Here is a 21619-nt window from a genome sequence, read left to right on the forward strand (position 1 = left end):
TTTTGAGCAATAGGGCGTGTATGAGTTAGATGAGATTTCAACACCTTTACTCTCATCCAGTGTGGTTAATAATACTGTTCGTATACACCAATCTACTACTACATAAGGAATGCAATCTAGTTTAAATAAACCTAGTACATCTATGAATCAGAATGGGATAACGCCCCCAGTTGATCAATGAAATAATGAGTTATCTCCAGCCAATGAGGATTTGGCATGGTTGTCTAAGTGTCAAATTAAACTTACCAGAGAGAGTCGAACCATCCAATCGGAGTTTGTCGATAGGGAGAACCAGAAACAGAAGAAGAAGAGGAAGAAGAGGAGACCTGCAAATGAGAAGCCAGTCGAACATAATGAGCTAAATGAAGAGACAACAGTAGTTAATCTTTCTTCTTTGACTTTAACTTCTACTGATACTTTGTTATTAATTATCCAAACTACTTCAGTTTATTCCTACCACTAATGACTCTGTGGCAGACACAATAATGGACCTTAGATTATTTACCAGGAATTTAGAACTGAAAGTATTATTTAACAATGCTGACCAACAACCTGAGGTATGTGAGTGTTCCAGTACTTTTGTACCTGTAGGGACACCTGTGATTGCAGCTTTCCATACTGTTTGTGAGAAGCACATTAGATCAGTATATGACCAAACACAAAGGAAGAAGGTTTGCAATTTAAGTATCTCTGAGCATGAATCGGTGATAGCATTGCAGAATAACACAAATATAGTAATTAAGCAAGTTGATAAAGGTGGCACAGTTGTGATTATGAATACAAAAGATTATCTTGATAGTATGCATGATTTTTTAAATGATGAAAAGCTATTTACCATTATAGATAACCATAGGCTGAACGAAATGATTTTTGAGTGAATAGTTATACATATGATCTATAGATTCAGGAAGATATCACGTGTGAAATATATCTTTATTTTATTGTACCCCATCCAATAACCCCAATACTATATGGTTTGCCCAAAATTCATAAAAACAACCCCCCCCCATGAGACAGATTGTCTCTGGTAGGGGGTGGATAACAGAACCAATTTCAATATATTTGCATAGTATTTTAAGTCCCTATTGTAACTAGATTAAAGCAATATATAGGACACTGGTGACTTTTTAAGAAAACTGTTTATTTGGTATGACCAAAATTATGTTTGTGACTGTATTTTAGTGACTTTGGACATCGACTCATTATTCGCAGTCATACCAAATTTGTTTGGTATTGAAGCTGTTAAGGAGTTTTTGAATGAGAATAGTAACTGCCATACGAATTATATCCTTGAATTTCTGAGTCCCTTATTTTCTTTGCCAGTGGTTCTAGATATAATACAAATAACAAATGGGGAAAGAGGACACACCCCTGCCTGGTTCCTCTTCTCAAATGGAAATTATCAGAGAGGAACCTACCCACTTTAATTTTTGCCTCCGATCCCTGATGTATCCTGCTAATTAACCTTATAATTTTATCAGGGAATGCAAATGCTTCCATTGCCCTGCTCATAAACTTCCAGCTTACTCTGTCAAATGCTTTCTTTGCAAGACCCACCAACATAGTGGTATTTTCTTATGTTCTGCCTCCCTCTGCATCATCAGTGCTCTGTTAATGTTGTCAAATGTTTGCCTCCCCTCCATAAAACCACACTGATCCATATCTATCACGTTTGGTGTCGCCTTTGCCATTCTTCTCCCCGTTATAGATATAAACACTTTATAATAGTGGCTTAGGATTGAAATGGCCTGTATGAAGCTGGATCTGATAGGTCTTTACCATCTTTAGGTATTACTGCCGCCACCACTTTCTTCCAGGATATTGGTGCTCTTAAAATACTGTTAAACAAAACCTTCTAGATCTTTATCATTTTTCCCTCCTAGCTTCCAAACTTACACAGGAATACCATCTATTCCTGGGGACTTTCCTGTAGATTGGTTATACATCACCATTTTTATCTCATCTCCTCCTATCCTGTTAGTAATTGAGCCTCATCTACCGCTAACCTTGGCATATTTAATTCTACCCTAAACATTTCCATTTCCACTTTTTCCTGATTTTCATAATTCTCTGCTTTGTACAGACTTTCATAACATTTCCAAAATGTTTTTAGTACCTCTACAGGATCTCTTATCTTTCTTGTTATAGGCTCCCTAACCTTGGCGACAACTCTTTCTATATTTTGTTGCTTGAGTTGTTATGCTAAAAGTTTTTATGCTCTGGAGTTATTATCAAAAAACAGTTGCTTAGCAGCAGTCTTTCTAAACTCATGCATATTATCAAGGTAATCCTTTATTTTCTGCTTAGCACTCTGCAGTTACGCCTCTTCTTGTTCTGTGAGATTCCCCATATTCTGCAATATTTTAACATTTGTCAGTCCCTGTAAATAATTCTTGTTACTTCTTAAACACGTCTTTCTTTTACTTCTAACCTATTTTAAACTCCACTTTAATTTTATCCCATTCTCTAACTATATTTTCAGAGGAATTTTCTTTCTTCTCTAATAACTTCCAAATAATTTTCACTACCCATTCCTTAAATTCTTCTCTTTTCAGCATCTAGTTGGGAAAGTACCAGCGTCTCATTTATTTCATTATCCTGTGTTTTTATTTTATTTTTATTATTGGCTCGTGACCTGAAATAGTTTTTAGATGCATATCAGAACTTTCATTTAAATGCACATGTTCGGTAAAATGTAAGTTCTGTCTAGCCTAGCCCAGTTTTTGTATCTTGGTGAATAATATGTAAATTCACTCCGAACTGCTGCTAGTGAACTCACATCTTCCATGCCAAATATTTTCATAAATTTCTTCAAAAATCTACCCTCCTTTGTTATATTTTTCCTTCTGGGCCCTCCAGAAACACATTCACTGTTGCAAGTCAAATTCCAGTCCCCACCTGTAAGTCATATTCCCTGCTGAAAGCTGATTATTTATCCCAAACTCTTCTTAAGCTCCATTGTGTAGCAGTTTTAGGTGGAATATAAATACATCTCAATGCAGTCGTCCTCCCTTGCCAGTAGCCCCTCAGTACTACAAATCTACCGTTATTATCCTTCTTATCCTGTTTTGTCACTACTCAAGCTCTTCTTGCAATTAATATAAGTGCTCCTCTTTTCCGTTGTCCCAGGTATTCTCTGACTGCGACCATCTTCATGTTTCTCATTTATTCCTACTTTTTTTTCTTATTGTCCCCCCCTTCTTGCATTCAACAATTAACACCTCTTATCCCCCATCCTACTTTAACTTTGGCAAGATTTCATGTAAAACTGTAATGTCAACACTGTGTTATTTCACATTATAACAATTCTAACAGGAATATGCACCAATGGCTTTTTCTTATTTTAATTTACTTATTTATGCGTGTGTACGTGTGTAATTTTACCTTTTGCTTTCCTGACTGCATGTTCACTGCAATCGTAGATTTTTTTTATCATATTATATAATACTATCATTCTTCGATAGTATTACATAAATGTAAATGCATTGTCTTCATATTATATTGTTATTCATGGAGCTTTTCTTCCTGGGACTCTATTGAAAATGGGATCTTCTTGGACCAGTGGACTATCCTGGTTAACAAACTGTAAAATAAATAAATAAATATTCCACTGAATAACCGTCCTGAAAACCTTTCTTTATCAAATTCATATGTTCAGTTCTTTCTAAATGTGTCTCCTGTAGCATAAGTATTCTCACTCTGCATTTTTAATACAGTTCTCTATGCTTCCTTTTTGTATATATTTGTAAGACCATTCACATTTAAAGGTAATATATTTTATTTTATTTATTTATTTTACATTTGTTGACCGGGATAGTCCAACTGGATTAATGTCCATTTTCAGTGGAGGTCCGGGGAGCAAAGCTCCAAGGTAGACAGATAAGTAATTACAAAGAAGGCATATTACCAAAGTAGACAGATAAGTAATAACAAAGAAGGCATATTACCAAGGTAAACAGGTAAATAATAACAAAGAAGGCATAATACTAAGGTAAACAGATAAGTAATAACAAATAAGGCATATTACCAAGGTAATAAAAATAAAATAAAACAAGCTGGCCATGGCTGTGTAAACTTCCAAGTTCCAGGTTCCAAGAAAATAGACCTTTAATGAAAAAACAAGAGTAAGCGCTTTCGCGATTCAACAACTAATTGCTTCTTCAGACTCAACTTGCTTTATTCTATTTTTGTTACTGCTTTGAGGTGTAAACCAAGTGTTTATCCAGTCTTTGCATCTTTTTCCTTTTATATTACCAAGGTAGACAGATAAGTAATAACAAAGAAGGCATAATAGCAAGGTAGACATATAAGTAATAACAAAGAAGGCATATTACCAAGGTAGACATATAAGTAATAACAAAGAAGGCATATTACCAAGGTAGACAGATAAGTAATAACAAAGAAGGCATAATACCAAGATAAAAAGATAAGTAATAACAAAGAAGGCATATTACCAAGGTAAACATACAGGTAATAACAAAGAAGGCATATTACCAAGGTAGACAGGTAAGTAATAACAAAGAAGGCATGTTACCAAGGTATACAGTTAAGTAATAACAAAGAAGGCATATTACCAAGGTAGACAGATAAGTAATAACAAAGAAGGCATATTACCAAGGTAGACAGGTAAGTAATAACAAAGAAGGCATGTTACCAAGGTAGACAGATAAGTAATAACAAAGAAGGCATATTACCAAGGTACACAGATAAGTAATAACAAAGAAGGCATGTTACCAAGGTAGACAGATAAGTAATAACAAAGAAGGCATATTACCAAGGTAGACAGATAAGTAATAACAAAGAAGGCATATTACCAAGGTAGACAGATAAGTAATAACAAAGAAGGAATATTACCAAGGTAGACAGATAAGTAATAACAAAGAAGGCATATTACCAAGGTAGACAGATAAGTAATAACAAAGAAGGCATATTACCAAGGTAGACAGATAAGTAATAACAAAGAAGGCATATTACCAAGGTAGACAGATAAGTAATAACAAAGAAGGCATATTACCAAGGTAGACAGATAAGTAATAACAAAGAAGGCATATTACCAAGGTAGACAGATAAGTAATAACAAAGAAGGCATATTACCAAGGTAGACAGATAAGTAATAACAAAGAAGGCATATTACCAAGGTAGACAGATAAGTAATAACAAAGAAGGCATATTACCAAGGTAGACAGATAAGTAATAACAAAGAAGGCATATTACCAAGGTAGACAGATAAGTAATAACAAAGAAGGCATATTACCAGGTTAGGCAGATAAGTAATAATAAAGAGGACATATTACCAAGGTAGACAGATAAGTAATAACAAAGAAGGCATATTACCAAGGTAGACAGATAAGTAATAACAAAGAAGGCATATTACCAAGGTAGACAGATAAGTAATAACAAAGAAGGCATATTACCAAGGTAGACAGATAAGTAATAACAAAGAAGGCATATTACCAAGGTAGACAGATAAGTAATAACAAAGAAGGCATATTACCAAGGTAGACAGATAAGTAATAACAAAGAAGGCATATTACCAAGGTAGACAGATAAGTAATAACAAAGAAGGCATATTACCAAGGTAGACAGATAAGTAATAACAAAGAAGGCATATTACCAAGATAGACAGATAAGTAATAACAAAGAAGGCATATTACTAAGTTAGACAGATAAGTAATAACAAAGACGGCATATTACCAAGGTAGACAGATAAGTAATAACAAAGAAGGCATATTACCAAGGTAGACAGATAAGTAATAACAAAGAAGGCATATTACCAAGGTAGACAGATAAGTAATAACAAAGAAGGCATATTACCAAGGTAGACAGATAAGTAATAACAAAGAAGGCATATTACGAAGGTAGACAGATAAGTAATAACAAAGAAGGCATATTACCAAGGTAGACAGATAAGTAATAACAAAGAAGGCATATTACCAAGGTAGACAGATAAGTAATAACAAAGAAGGCATATTACCAAGGTAGACAGATAAGTAATAACAAAGAAGGCATATTACCAAGGTAGACAGATAAGTAATAACAAAGAAGGCATATTACCAAGGTAGACAGATAAGTAATAACAAAGAAGACATATTACCAAGGTAGACAGATAAGTAATAACAAAGAAGGCATATTACCAAGGTAGACAGATAAGTAATAACAAAGAAGGCATATTACCAAGGTAGACAGATAAGTAATAACAAAGAAGGCATATTACCAAGGTAGACAGATAAGTAATAACAAAGAAGGCATATTACCAAGGTAGACAGATAAGTAATAACAAAGAAGGCATATTACCAAGGTAGACAGATAAGTAATAACAAAGAAGGCATATTACCAAGGTAGACAGATAAGTAATAACAAAGAAGGCATATTACCAAGGTAGACAGATAAGTAATAACAAAGAAGGCATATTACCAAGGTAGACAGATAAGTAATAACAAAGAAGGCATATTACCAAGGTAGACAGATAAGTAATAACAAAGAAGGCATATTACCAAGGTAGACAGATAAGTAATAACAAAGAAGGCATATTACCAAGGTAGACAGATAAGTAATAACAAAGAAGGCATATTACCAAGGTAGACAGATAAGTAATAACAAAAAAGGCATATTACCAAGTTAGACAGATAAGTAATAACAAAGAAGGCATATTACCAAGGTAGACAGATAAGTAATAACAAAGAAGGCATATTACCAAGGTAAACATATAAGTAATAATAAAGAAGGCATATTACCAAGGTAGACAGATAAGTAATAACAAAGAAGGCATATTACCAAGGCAGACAGATAAGTAATAACAAGGCATATTACCAAGGTACACAGATAAGTAATAACAGAGAAGGCATATTACCAAGGTAGACAGATAAGTGATAACAAAGAAGGCATATTACCAAGGTAGACAGATAAGTAATAACAAAGAAGGCATATTACCAAGGTAGACAGATAAGTAATAACAAAGAAGGCATATTACCAAGGTAGACAGATAAGTAATAACAAAGAAGGCATATTACCAAGGTAGACAGATAAGTAATAACAAAGAAGGCATATTACCAAGGTAGACAGATAAGTAATAACAAAGAAGGCATATTACCAAGGTAGACAGATAAGTAATAACAAAGAAGGCATATTACCAAGGTAGACAGATAAGTAATAACAAAGAAGGCATATTACCAAGGTAGACAGATACGTAATAACAAAGAAGGCATATTACCAAGGTAGACAGATAAGTAATAACAAAGAAGGCATATTACCAAGGTAGACAGATAAGTAATAACAAAGAAGGCATATTACCAAGGTAGACAGATAAGTAATAACAAAGAAGGCATATTACCAAGGTAGACAGATAAGTAATAACAAAGAAGGCATATTACCAAGGTAGACAGATAAGTAATAACAAAGAAGGCATATTACCAAGGTAGACAGATAAGTAATAACAAAGAAGGCATATTACCAAGGTAGACAGATAAGTAATAACAAAGAAGGCATATTACCAAGGTAGACAGATAATTAATAACAAAGAAGGCATATTACCAAGGTAGAAAGATAAGTAATAACAAAGAAGGCATATTACCAAGGTAGACAGATAAGTAATAACAAAGAAGGCATATTACCAAGGTAGACAGATAAGTAATAACAAAGAAGGCATATTACCAAGGTAGACAGATAAGTAATAACAAAGAAGGCATATTACCAAGGTAGACAGATAAGTTATAACAAAGAAGGCATATTACCAAGGTACACAGATAAGCAATAACAAAGAAGGCATATTACCAAGGTACACAGATAAGTAATAACAAAGAAGGCATATTACCAAAGTAGACAGATAAGTAATAACAAAGAGGGAATATTACCAAGGTAGACAGATAAGTAATAACAAAGAAGGCATATTACCAAGGTAGACAGATAAGTAATAACAAAGAAGGCATATTACCAAGGTAGACAGATAAGTAATAACAAAGAAGGCATATTACCAAGGTAGACAGATAAGTAATAACAAAGAAGGCATATTACCAAGGTAGACAGATAAGTAATAACAAAGAAGGCATATTACCAAGGTAGACAGATAAGTAATAACAAAGAAGGCATATTACCAAGGTAGACAGATAAGTAATAACAAAGAAGGCATATTACCAAGGTAGACAGATAAGTAATAACAAAGAAGGCATATTACCAAGGTAGACAGATAAGTAATAACAAAGAAGGCATATTACCAAGGTAGACAGATAAGTAATAACAAAGAAGGCATATTACCAAGGTAGACAGATAAGTAATAACAAAGAAGGCATATTACCAAGGTAGACAGATAAGTAATAACAAAGAAGGCATATTACCGAGGTAGACAGATAAGTAATAACAAAGAAGGCATATTACCAAGGTAGACAGATAAGTAATAACAAAGAAGGCATATTACCAAGGTACACAGATAAGTAATAACAAAGAAGGCATATTACCAAGGTAGACAGATAAGTAATAACAAAGAAGGCATATTACCAAGGTAGACAGATAAGTAATAACAAAGAAGGCATATTACCAAGGTAGACAGATAAGTAATAACAAAGAAGGCATATTACCAAGGTAGACAGATAAGTAATAACAAAGAAGGCATATTACCAAGGTAGACAGATAAGTAATAACAAAGAAGGCATATTACCAAGGTAGACAGATAAGTAATAACAAAGAAGGCATATTACCAAGGTAGACAGATAAGTAATAACAAAGAAGGCATATTACCAAGGTAGACAGATAAGTAATAACAAAGAAGGCATATTACCAAGGTAGACAGATAAGTAATAACAAAGAAGGCATATTACCAAGGTAGACAGATAAGTAATAACAAAGAAGGCATATTACCAAGGTAGACAGATAAGTAATAACAAAGAAGGCATATTACCAAGGTAGACACGTAAGTAATAACAAAGAAGGCATATTACCAAGGTCGACAGATAAGTAATAACAAAGAAGGCATATTACCAAGGTAGACAGATAAGTAATAACAAAGAAGGCATATTACCAAGGTAGACAGATAAGTAATAACAAAGAAGGCATATTACCAAGGTAGACAGATAAGTAATAACAAAGAAGGCACATTACCAAGGTAGACAGATAAGTAATAACAAAGAAGGCATATTACCAAGGTAGACAGATAAGTAATAACAAAGAAGGCATATTACCAAGGTAGACAGATAAGTAATAACAAAGAAGGCATATTACCAAGGTAGACAGATAAGTAATAACAAAGAAGGCATATTACCAAGGTAGACAGATAAGTAATAACAAAGAAGGCATATTACCAAGGTAGACAGATAAGTAATAACAAAGAAGGCATATTACCAAGGTAGACAGATAAGTAATAACAAAGAAGGCATATTACCAAGGTAGACAGATAAGTAATAACAAAGAAGGCATATTACCAAGGTAGACAGATAAGTAATAACAAAGAAGGCATATTACCAAGGTAGACAGATAAGTAATAACAAAGAAGACATATTATCAAGGTAGACAGATAAGTAATAACAAAGAAGGCATATTACCAAGGTAGACCGATAAGTAATAACAAAGAAGGCATATTACCAAGGTAGACAGATAAGTAATAACAAAGAAGGCATATTACCAAGGTAGACAGATAAGTAATAACAAAGAAGGCATAATACCAAGGTAGGCAGATAAGTAATAACAGACAAGGCATATTACCAAGGTAGACAGATAAGTAATAACAAAGAAGGCATAGTACCATTGTAGACAGATAAGTAATAACAAAGAAGGCATATTACCAAGGTAGACAGATAAGTAATAACAAAGAAGGCATATTACCAAGGTAGACAGATAAGTAATAACAAAGAAGGCATATTACCAAGGTAGACAGATAAGTAATAACAAAGAAGGCATATTACCAAGGTAGACAGATAAGTAATAACAAAGAAGGCATATTACCAAGGTAGACAGATAAGTAATAACAAAGAAGGCATATTACCAAGGTAGACAGATAAGTAATAACAAAGAAGGCATATTACCAAGGTAGACAGATAAGTAATAACAAAGAAGGCATATTACCAAGGTAGACAGATAAGTAATAACAAAGAAGGCATATTACCAAGGTAGACAGATAAGTAATAACAAAGAAGGCATATTACCAAGGTAGACAGATAAGTAATAACAAAGAAGGCATATTACCAAGGTAGACAGATAAGTAATAACAAAGAAGGCATATTACCAAGGTAGACAGATAAGTAATAACAAAGAAGGCATATTACCAAGGTAGACAGATAAGTAATAACAAAGAAGGCATATTACCAAGGTAGACAGATAAGTAATAACAAAGAAGGCATATTACCAAGGTAGACAGATAAGTAATAACAAAGAAGGCATATTACCAAGGTAGACAGATAAGTAATAACAAAGAAGGCATATTACCAAGGTAGACAGATAAGTAATAACAAAGAAGGCATATTACCAAGGTAGACAGATAAGTAATAACAAAGAAGGCATATTACCAAGGTAGACAGATAAGTAATAACAAAGAAGGCATATTACCAAGGTAGACAGATAAGTAATAACAAAGAAGGCATATTACCAAGGTAGACAGATAAGTAATAACAAAGAAGGCATATTACCAAGGTAGACAGATAAGTAATAACAAAGAAGGCATATTACCAAGGTAGACAGATAAGTAATAACAAAGAAGGCATATTACCAAGGTAGACAGATAAGTAATAACAAAGAAGGCATATTACCAAGGTAGACAGATAAGTAATAACAAAGAGGCATATTACCAAGGTAGACAGATAAGTAATAACAAAGAAAGCATATTACCAAGGTAGACAGATAAGTAATAACAAAGAAGGCATATTACCAAGGTAGTCAGATAAGTAATAACAAAGAAGGCATATTACCAAGGTAGACAGATAAGTAATAACAAAGAAGGCATATTACCAAGGTAGACAGATAAGTAATAACAAAGAAGGTATATTACCAAGGTAGACAGATAAGTAATAACAAAGAAGGTATATTACCAAGGTAATCAGATAAGTAATATCAATGAAGGCATATTACCAAGGTAGACAGATAAGTAATAACAAAGAAGGCATATTACCAAGGTAGACAGATAAGTAATAACAAAGAAGGCATATTACCAAGGTAGACAGATAAGTAATAACAAAGAAGGCATATTACCAAGGTAGACAGATAAGTAATAACAAAGAAGGCATATTACCGAGGTAGACAGATAAGTAATAACAAAGAAGGCATATTACCAAGGCAGACAGATAAGTAATAACAAGGCATATTACCAAGGTACACAGATATGTTTAAACAACATGTGATATTCTATCGACGTTTTGTTGCATATTACCAATGTAGACAGATAAGTAATAACACAGAAGGCATATTACCAAGGTACACAGATAAGTAATAACAAAGAAGGCATATTACCAAGGTAGACAGATAAGTAATAACAAAGAAAGCATATTACCAAGGTACACAGATAAGTAATAACAAAGAAGGCATATTACCAAGGTACACAGATAAGTAATAACAAAGAAGGCATATTACCAGGTTAGGCAGATAAGTAATAACAAAGAAGGCATATTACCAAGGTACACAGATAAGTAATAACAAAGAAGGCATATTACCAAGGTAGACAGATAAGTAATAACAAAGAAGGCATATTACCAAGGTAGACAGGTAAGTAATAACAAAGAAGGCATATTACCAAGGTAGACAGATAAGTAATAACAAAGAAGGCATATTACCAAGGTAGACAGATAAGTAATAACAAAGAAGGCATATTACCAGGTTAGGCAGATAAGTAATAACAAAGAAGGCATATTACCAAGGTAAACAGATAAGTAATAACAAAGAAGGCATATTACCAAGGTAGACAGGTAAGTAATAACAAAGAAGGCATATTACCAAGGTAGACAGATAAGTAATAACAAAGAAGGCATATTACCAAGGTACACAGATAAGTAATAATAAAGAGGACATATTACCAAGGTAGACAGATAAGTAATAACAAAGAAGGCATATTACCAAGGTAGACAGATAAGTAATAACAAAGAAGGCATATTACCAAGGTAGACAGGTAAGTAATAACAAAGAATGTGTATTAGCAAGGTAGACAGATAAGTAATAACAAAGAAGGCATATTACCAGGTTAAGCAGATAAGTAATAACAAAGAAGGCATATTACCAAGGTTGACAGATAAGTAGTAACAAAGAAGACATATTGCAGAAGAGATATTTACAAATGACATAAGCAGACATGAAATAGACAATACCACAAGTTCGAGATACCCCTGATAACAGTCAGGGGAAAAGAATAACAGTAATTTGATTAATAGATTATATACATTCATGGTGAGAATTAGCCAAGCTTGTTACAGTGGCAAAGCCAGTTTGGTGCCGGATGTTGTTTGAGTTTAGCTTTGAATTGGGATAGGGAGGTGAGCAAAGTAATGTTAGCTAGAAGGAGGTTCCATGCTTTGCCTACAGTATTTGCAAAGTGGGAATCACCAGTTACATTGTTAATTTTAATTGTCTTAATTTGTAGTCTGTTTGAGGATTGGAGCAGTCTTGGATTGTTGTAGGGGGTGATCATATTTTTAAGAGCTGGTGTGTTATCTGGATAATAGAGGATTTTATTAGCCATAATCAAAATGTTATATTGGATTAGACTGGGAAGTTCTAGCCACCCAAGCTGTTTAAGGTTGATGCAAGGGTGTGTTCTAAAAGGTAGGCCAGTGGCAAACCTTGATTGAGAATCTATTAAGTACAGTTTTATTTAGATTAGAGAGAAGGGGGGATGCACATAAAAGTGTTGAAAGCAGGTGGGAGCGAACTATGACAACAATAGCCGGAGGGGTTAGGAAGGCTTTTATTCTATACAGTGACCCTAGTTTTTTATTGATGGTTTTGATTGTTTGGTTTACATGAAGGTCAAATTTTAGGTTATTATCAATTATTACTCCTAACAGTTTTGCAGAGGAGTCGGGGTGATTATTGTGCCATCTTTTGCATTTATGGTGAAGGTAAACGGTGTGGACCTTTGTGTTGAAGAGAATAACAGCATTTTAGTTTTTTTGGGATTTAGCAACAAACGATGTTTGGAGAGCCAGGTTTCTATAGTATAAAAGGTGGACTGGGTAACGGACCTTAATTCTGAGGGAGATGTGGCTGAGCAAATCAGGGTGGGATTATCAGTGTATTGGATACAGCTGATATTCGGGATGACTGTATATAGGTTGTTTATAAAGATGGAAAACAGTAGGGGTCCTAATATGGAGCCTTGTGGCACTCCAAGGGTGTTAGGTAATAGGTTGGAGAACTTATTCTGCTATAGGACTGCTTGCTGCCTCCCATTCAGGTAAGATTTAAGCCATTGAATGGCACTGGTATTTAGACAGAAAGATTGCAGGGTGTAAATCAAAAGTTGGTGATCCACCATGTCAAATGCCTTTGAAAGATCCAAGAAGAGGGCTGAGGATATTTGATTATTGTTATGATAATTATTAATGATATTGTGAATGCTAGTAGGGCTGTGGTTGTGCTGTGTTGTGGACAGAAGCCATGTTGGGTATCAGCCATGAGGTGATTCTGAATTAAGTGTTGCATGAGTTGTTTGTGTATGCATTTTTCCATAATCTTAGCTAGTGGAGAAAGTATAGCTATCGGTCTGTAATTGGAGAATTCAGTGGAGGACCCTCCTTTATGAGTGGGATAACATAGGATGTTTTCCAAATGGTGGGAATTTTTGCCTCTGCAATGGTGCGGTTAATTAGTATAGATACTGGATAGGCTATGGCATCAGCTGATTTTTGAAGGTACTCAGCAGGGAGTTGATCAGCTGAGAGTGTGGTGGGTTTTAATTTTTTGAGCAAGGTATGGATAAGTGATGTGGACACTGGCTGGAAGCTGAAAGAGAGTGGGTTTATAGGGGTGGTACTGTCAGGGCTAGGGGAGCTGGGAGGTAGTTGGCTAGCTAGGGCTTGAATTGTCTCTGTAAAGAAATGGTTAAAACTGTCTGAGACATCCTCAGGAGATTTATCAATGGTAGCGATGGGGATAGGGGTAGAAATTTTTCCAGTATGGAGTAGATTATTCACACCTGCCCAAAATTTCTGAGGATTGTTCTGGTTTGCTATCTGTGAATTACAGTAGTATTGTTTTTGTCTTGTAGAATGGATTTTGTAGTCTCATTCCTAGCTTGCCTGTGTTTAACATGATTGTAGGGGTCTTTAGTGGAGCGCCATAGAGCCCAGATTTTGTTTCTGCTGGAAATTTTTAAGTCTAGATTCGTTAGACAGCCCTGGGGCAGTTTTTGCCTTTGTTCACTTAGAACAGGCAGGTGCATGCAAGTCAAGGATATCAATAAATCTATTGTTAATATATGCAACTGCCTTTTCTAATGGGGGGTGTTTTAACATAGACCAGTTACAGGGCTTAAGTTCCTGTTTGAATTTGACAGGGTCAAAGCTTCCTTTGTTTCTGACTTTCCTGAGTAAGGATTCATGAGGAATAATGACTTTTTGCTTAACTGTATAAGAACGAAGGTGATCACTCAGATCATCAGGGAGGGTACCAGCAGTGTACAATTGGGGGTTACTATTTACAAGTACCCAGTCCAGCATGCTTTCTTTATGTTTGGGATTACCAGCCTGGTTGAGGTGGTTATGATTTGAGTAAATGCATGCAGGTTGATGTGGGTGGTAGGGGATTCTGAGGAACAGGTGGCCCAGACTATGTTAAAGTCACCAAGTAGTAGGGTTTCTTGTGGGTAATGACATGAAATCCAGTGTAAGGTATCTTCGAGTGTGGCTATATTATTACCCGGGGGAATATATATACAGATAATGTTGATGCATTTGCTTTTGTTAATTTGCAATTTAGTGTCCAGGATTTCTGAGTTATTAATTTGAGGTGGTTGATTAACATCTATGGTCACATTCAATGCAGATTTATAAAGTATAGCTACCCCCACCCCCCTTCCTGGAAGCACAATCTACCCTGTAAATGTTATACCCAGGTGGTAACACTTAATTATCAGTTGTGATAGGTTTCAACCAGGTCTCCGATAGACAGAAAATCTCAGGGGAGTGGGCAGCCAGGAGTGCATGCAGTTAATGTACCTTGTTATTGAGGCTTGTAATATTGAGATGACAGGCCAGGAGAGAGTTGGTAGGTCTACTAATTGTAGTTTTGTGATTTTGGTGACAGATAGAGGGGTATATATATCAGAGGTGGATGAGCCAGGGTTGGGATGAATGTCACCATAAAGTACAAGACTAGGGCTATACTTAGTGATAAGTTTCAGGAGTTTGTTTAAAAGTTTGTAATATTGTTTGGCTCTAGAGCTTGTGTGCCTGGGGTTTGCATGCTGAAAGAGTGAGCAAGGCTTAGAGTTGGACCCATATTGATAAGTATGGTTAACGGTGGGCTGTTTTACATCTGGTGTGATAGTATGGCCATTTGAGTACTGATAATCAATAAGCATCTATAATATATAATACAATACAGAAAATGCCATTATGTTAAAAAGTTATTTCCACCTTGTATGTCTAACAGCTTTTTAAGTATCTAGTACCAGCTTGTGTATTACATGCATACACTAATGTTTGTAAGGTTGAGCTTTTATACAGTTCTTTCTTGTCATATCCATTTGAGCCTATGTCACATATTACAAACTTTTTGTTTTATTAAACGCTCTCAAAAAAAGGAAAAAAGAACACACTCCCAATACACCCCTAAAACCCATTAACTTAATAGTAATACACAAAACTCTGTACATCTTCAAATATTGAAATTTTACCCTCCTAATAAGAATAATTGTCCCAAACTGAGAGCCAAACTTACAGATTTGGGTTAACTTAAAGGGAAGGCTATCAATGCTAAGACGCATGGTACAGTTTGTGTTGGTATATACAGTCTGTGCTTCTACTAAGTGCTGTCTGGTTTTGTCTTATTATTACTCTTGCAGACTGGGAAAACACTTGAATGCTTTCAGAAAACATCTCCCAGCCATTGAAAAAAGGTATTCTGTTTTTATTCCTCTTTATCAGATTGTCTCCATGGAGACATGAGAACCAGGTACAGAGTTGCTTCTACAAATATGTATTTACTAGAAAAGTTTTATCATATTCCATCTTCTTTTTTATTTATTTGTTTTTTCTAAAAACTTGTTACTAGATCAAGCCAAGGGCCTTAATCCCATTATTCCCCTATGCAAGAATGAAAAAAGCACATCAGTCTTTCTTGTATCATGCTCTTTTGACCATACTTTTATTTTATTTTATTTATTTTTTTATGTTGCAGTGCCTGCATTTCCTAAACTGAACAAAGGAGAAAGCTAGAAGAAGGGAAAAAAAGCAGGGGCACCTCGCTACTTTAGTATCCCCATTACATTTGAAAATAACTGAGAAAACCTTACTTTATAGTATGAAGATTTTATCATTTACTATAAAATGCTACTGTTAGAACAAAATTTTGTTTTACTTACAATTAACACTCACTCTCTCTCTCCTCTTCTCCTCTCCTAAGAGTTCCTCCAATCATTATTGACATGAAGTAGAACATATGCTTTATAGTCCCCTACAAGTTTAACAAAGTCAAAAAGTCCAATATTTCCAGGTTTTCTTGTTCTATCATGTTTCACAAATATAACTAATGCTTTGTAGTCCCACATTTATTTGTCAATTTCCGAGTTGTTGGTTTTATTCCTGTTTATCTCTGTCTCACAAATCCAGTCTCTGCTTCATTTCCAACGTACTCTGGGTTCTTCTAGTTAACTCTTGTGCTTTTTTCTGTCTCTCAAGTATTTTCTGTTGAAACATTGGAAAAGATTTCACTGACGCAGTCATACATTGAAAAAGGGTTTATAACCTGAAAGCTTTGTTGTTTCTATAAAGGTGCTTTTTTAACTCAACTATTGTCGTTTTTGGAGTTATTACCAGAAGAACAGGAAGCAGAATCTCCTGTTTTAAAGCTCACTTTTTGTTGGACAACTTTTGTATTTCCTTCTCATTATGTTCTGCATAAAAAAATGATTTTTTGCTTCCAGGAAAGAATATTCTGAAGATAGCTGGGTACAGCAGTTTGAATCCCATGCCTGCTTCTCGACATTCCTTGATTAGTGGAGTAAATTTACTCCTCTTCTGTCTAGTGTACAGTGAGTCATCATGTTTCACAAACACTCTGCTGTCTCCCACTTTTAGTACTTTGTCCTTTTGCTCTAGTTTTGTCAGAATCAACCCCTTCTGCTGATAGGATGGATCTTTACTATTAAAGATCTAGGTTGCCATCTCATTGCCAGCTTTGGAGCATACACATAATGTACCCTTTCAGTTTACAACTCCTGCTATGGAATGGCAGTCCAGTTGTTTATTTGTGCTTTCATAAAATTAATACAGTCTGTTTCTTCCAGCTTCTCTGGTGCAGTAGAAAATATCAGGTTTTCTCTATGTGCTCTGTTCTCTAATTCTATTATTTTTTAAAACATCTCTTCTTGAGCAGTCTTATATTCAGCCAGCCTTTTCTTCATTTTGACCTCTGATTTTTGCAGTCTTATCACCTCATATGAATATCTGTGTAAAGCTTTATTTATTTTATTTATTTGACGTTTGTTAACCAGGTTAGTCTGACTGGGCAAGAAGCCCTTTTTCAGCAGAGGCCCAAGGAGAAAAGCTCCAAAAAACATACAAAAACAAGTACAAATATGTAGTGAAAAATAAACAAGTACCTCACAGAGTATACAACAGTACATAGTTTAGAGAATCAAATTGTACAATATTTACATATATACAGAGATTAGGAGTGCAGTTAGCAATTTGCAGTTAATCACAAGTAAAACATGCAAAAGAATTCCACATTAAGCATTGAATAGTTTTTGATTCTGGGAAAGATTGCCTGCATTAAAAGGGAGAAGAAACAGGGTTTTAATTTACAAGTAATATGGTGCTTAGAAAGAGATAGAGGAGGAGGAGAGGGAGAAGTGGGGAAAGTCAGGTAGGAATGGGACAGGGGCATGACCACTTTTTGAGCATTTAGTCTTTTAACATTTTTTGAAACTAAAACTGTTAGTGGTTGTTCCTAGATCCGGGGGAAGTTTATTCCAGGTGGTGGCAACAGAATGGCTATTTAAGAGTTTACCTATTTGTTTCATAGGCTTATGGATTTCCAGTAGATGTTGGTCAGCACTGCAGAGGCAGCATTTGGGAGTATAGTGAGAGATAAGGGTAGAGAGAGAGCAAGGCAGAGGGAGGGATTTATTAGAGTAGATTGAGCAGGGTAGAGTTGTGGAAGTAACAGTTGTTTTTGAGCTTCTGGCCACTGAAGGTCTTTTAGGGCATTACAGTGGTGGGAGTAGTAAGGAAGGTTTGCAGCAAATGTAGCAATTTTATTGTAGGTGGATTCCAGCTTGGTCATGAGGTTTGGTTTGTAGACTTGTGAGTATAGGAGCAGCATAAAAGAGAGATGGCAATAGAAAAGCTTGTGCCAGAGAGCATTTAGTGTCCTTAGTCAGGTAATTTTTATTCTGGTAAAGTAGGCCTAGTTTTTGATGGCCTGAAATATATAGATATCAAACTTAAGTTGGTCATCAATAATGCCAAGGAGTTTAGTATAGGGTTCAACTGAAAAAGTAGTATTATTGAGAGATTTGACTGTGAAGGAGTTTTTACAATGCTGTGGATATTTAGGGAGGAAAATAAGTAGTTTTTTTTTTAGGATTAAGTAAGAGTTCATTGTTGATTAGCCGTTTTTCAACAGACAGCAGTGATCCTTGGGTTAGAGACAGGAGGTGGGGGAGATTATCGTCTGATCATCCGCGTACTGAATTAGTGAGAAGTGGGGACAGGCTCTGTGTAGATTATTGGTAAAGATGTTAAAGAGGAGGGGTCCTAATATAGAACCTTGGGGTATGCTGGTTTGAATAGGAAGGAAAGGAGAGGAGGCTGACTGCCATCTGACAGATTGGACTCTATCAGAGAAGTAGCTGATAAACCAGACTATGGTAGTTTGAGAAAGATTAAGGTTCTTGAGCTTGGATAGAAGCAGGTTGTGAGAGACATTGTCAAAAGCTTTGGATAAATCAAGGAAGAGAATAGAGACTATTTTGTTTTCATCGCAAGCTTTGGCAATTGAGTAAAGGATTTGAGAGTGGCAGCAGTACTATGGTGGGGGCGAAAGCCATGTTGTGTGGGTGTTGGATTTTCCTGTAGGAGATGTTCAATGATTTGATTATGTATGCATGTTTCCATTATTTTGGAAAGGGGGATAGTATAGCAATGGGGCGATAGTTGGAGGGGTCTGTGGAGTTTCCTCCTTTATGGAGGAGGATAACATTGAATTTCTTCCAGATGTTGGGTACTGTATTTTCAAGGATGGATTGGTTGATAAGTATTGAGAGGGGTTAAGCAATGGCGTTGGCAGAAATTTTGAGGAATTGAGGGGGTACGTTGTCAGCAGAAGCAGAACATAGTTTAAGTTTAGAGAGAAGAGATCTGATATAAGTATTGGGGGCAGGTTTCAAAGAGAAGGGAGAGGTGGGAGCAGTGGGTGTGGGATCGGTAGTGGAAGGATTTATGTTTTGGTTTCTAATAAGAATTTTGATGGAGTCGATGAAGAATATGTTTAGAAGGGTAGCAATATCAAGGTCTGAGCTATTTGGAGAGGGACTGTGTATAGTAGGCTTACCTGGGTAAAGTATCTTATTTATATTGTTCCAAAATAATTTGGGGTTGGAGTGAGGATTATTTAGTGGTTTCTGAAAGTACTGTCTTTTGTCAATATCAATTTGTATTTTGGTGCGGTTCCTGTGTTCTTTATAAGTTTGAAGATTAGTTTTTTTCCAGATCTTCCAGGCTCTATCTCTCTGTAAGGTTATGTGTGGGTTGAGATAGCCAAGGGAAGAAATTAGATTGTAGTCTAATCTTTCTAGTGGAGGCCAAAGAATTTAAACTATTAAGGAAGATGTCATTGAATTTGGAGATGGCATCATCAAGAGGAAGGTTGTATAAGAAGGACCAGTTGATAGATGAATGTATATTGCTGAAGGAAGTGGGATTGAAATTGAAGAGTTTGCGCCAGTCTTTAAAATGGTGAGTTCTCTGTAGTTGGGATGAATGTCTATGAACAAGAATGGGAAGATGGTCACTGAGGGAATCAGGAAGAGTACAGGGGTTGTGATAGATGTTTGGGTTGGAAGCGAGAATCCAGTCAAGAATAGTGGCAGTGTTGGTACTTTTATTGTATCAAGTGGGAGAAGAGGTCAGTTGAGAGAAGTCATAGAGGTTTATGCAGCTGTGGGGAGAGGTGGAATTGACAGTAGTCCAGTCAATATTGACATCCCCTAGGATAATGGTCTCACAGGTGATGTCAGAGATCCAGGAAAGAAATTGCTCTAGGACTGGAATGTTATTTCCTGGGGCAGGTGTAGATGGCTGCTATAGCGAGATTTTTGTGCTTTTTAAGTTTACAATTAGCTATAAGAATTTCAGCAGGGTGAAAGTTAGGAGGGGTGTGGGAAGAGGGAAAAGTAAGAGTTGTTCTGAGTATAGAATGGCTACACCTCCCCGTTTTTTAGACTGATGATCAAGTTTGAAAATATTATAGCCTGGGGGGTAGAGCTACTGAGTCAGAGATACAGTATGTATTTTTAGCCATGTTCCAGAGAGAGAGTGAAAATTTCTAGGGTATACAGAGTTATTAGGGAGTGAAGAGAGTTTACTTTATTTGTTATACTTTGTATATTAAGAGAGATTAATGTTAGGGTTTTGGAAGGTGGGAGGTTAGCAGAGTTTAAGGAAGTTTAAGGAATAAGCTTCTTCCATTTTTTCCAGCATTTTCTTGTTTGAGTTGATATACTCCATCAGTGTTTTTGTTTATTTTAATCAGCTCTGAGTACATTTGCCTTATTTTTTCCTCTAGGTTACTGGAAGTCATGTTTTGTACCAAAGCTGGGACTTGCACTGCTTTTTGCTGAACAGCTGCAGAATTCTTCCCATTCAGTGTTTTTTCCTCACCTTTTGTGATTGATTTTCTTTCAGGTTTTCTGAATTTCTGTTTTGCTGGCATTCAGGCAGGGCAATTCACTAGCCAGTTACTGAAATTTACCCAAAAATACAAGTTTACTGGTTGTCTCTACCGAAATTTACCCAAAAATACGAGTTTACTGGCTGTCTCTTCTGAGTTTCTGTTTTTATATTGGGAGAAATGAAATTAAGGTGTTAATCAATGTGCAGCCATCTTGGAAACAGAAATTAGAAACTATTAACATGGGGTTAAAGTAATCAAGCTTGTTGAAGGTTAATAGGTTGTAAGCTTGACAACTGAACGTGCAAATCTAATTGTGGGAATATTAGTGTTGGACAAAGGGGCATGGCTTACGCAAATGAAACTCCTGAACTTTGTCATTATGTAAATGCTGATAGAAAAAGCTAAATCTGTTACTGTTGTCATTATGTAAATGCTGATAGAAAAAGCTAAATCTGTTACTGCTGTACCTACTGCAAAGCCTTGTGGATATGTTAGGTACACACACCTGTGCTCTGTGGTGCATGACGTTTGTTACTCACTTGTCATTTTTATGGTGCAGTATACTAACAGTACATATTCATGTCAGGTGCACTAC

The 21619-nt window shown here is 35.5% G+C and overlaps 1 protein-coding gene across 1 annotated transcript in view; it reads left to right on the forward strand.

The window, feature by feature from the left end:
* LOC122816138 (kinesin-like protein KIF19) overlaps positions 1–21619 on the forward strand; it is a 937234-nt gene that overhangs the window by 811035 nt on the left and 104580 nt on the right. The window lies entirely within an intron of this gene.

The sequence above is a fragment of the Protopterus annectens genome, chromosome 12.part0 (genome assembly GCF_019279795.1).
Source record: "Protopterus annectens isolate FY-2018-M chromosome 12.part0, PAN1.0, whole genome shotgun sequence".
NCBI lineage: Eukaryota > Metazoa > Chordata > Ceratodontiformes > Protopteridae > Protopterus > Protopterus annectens.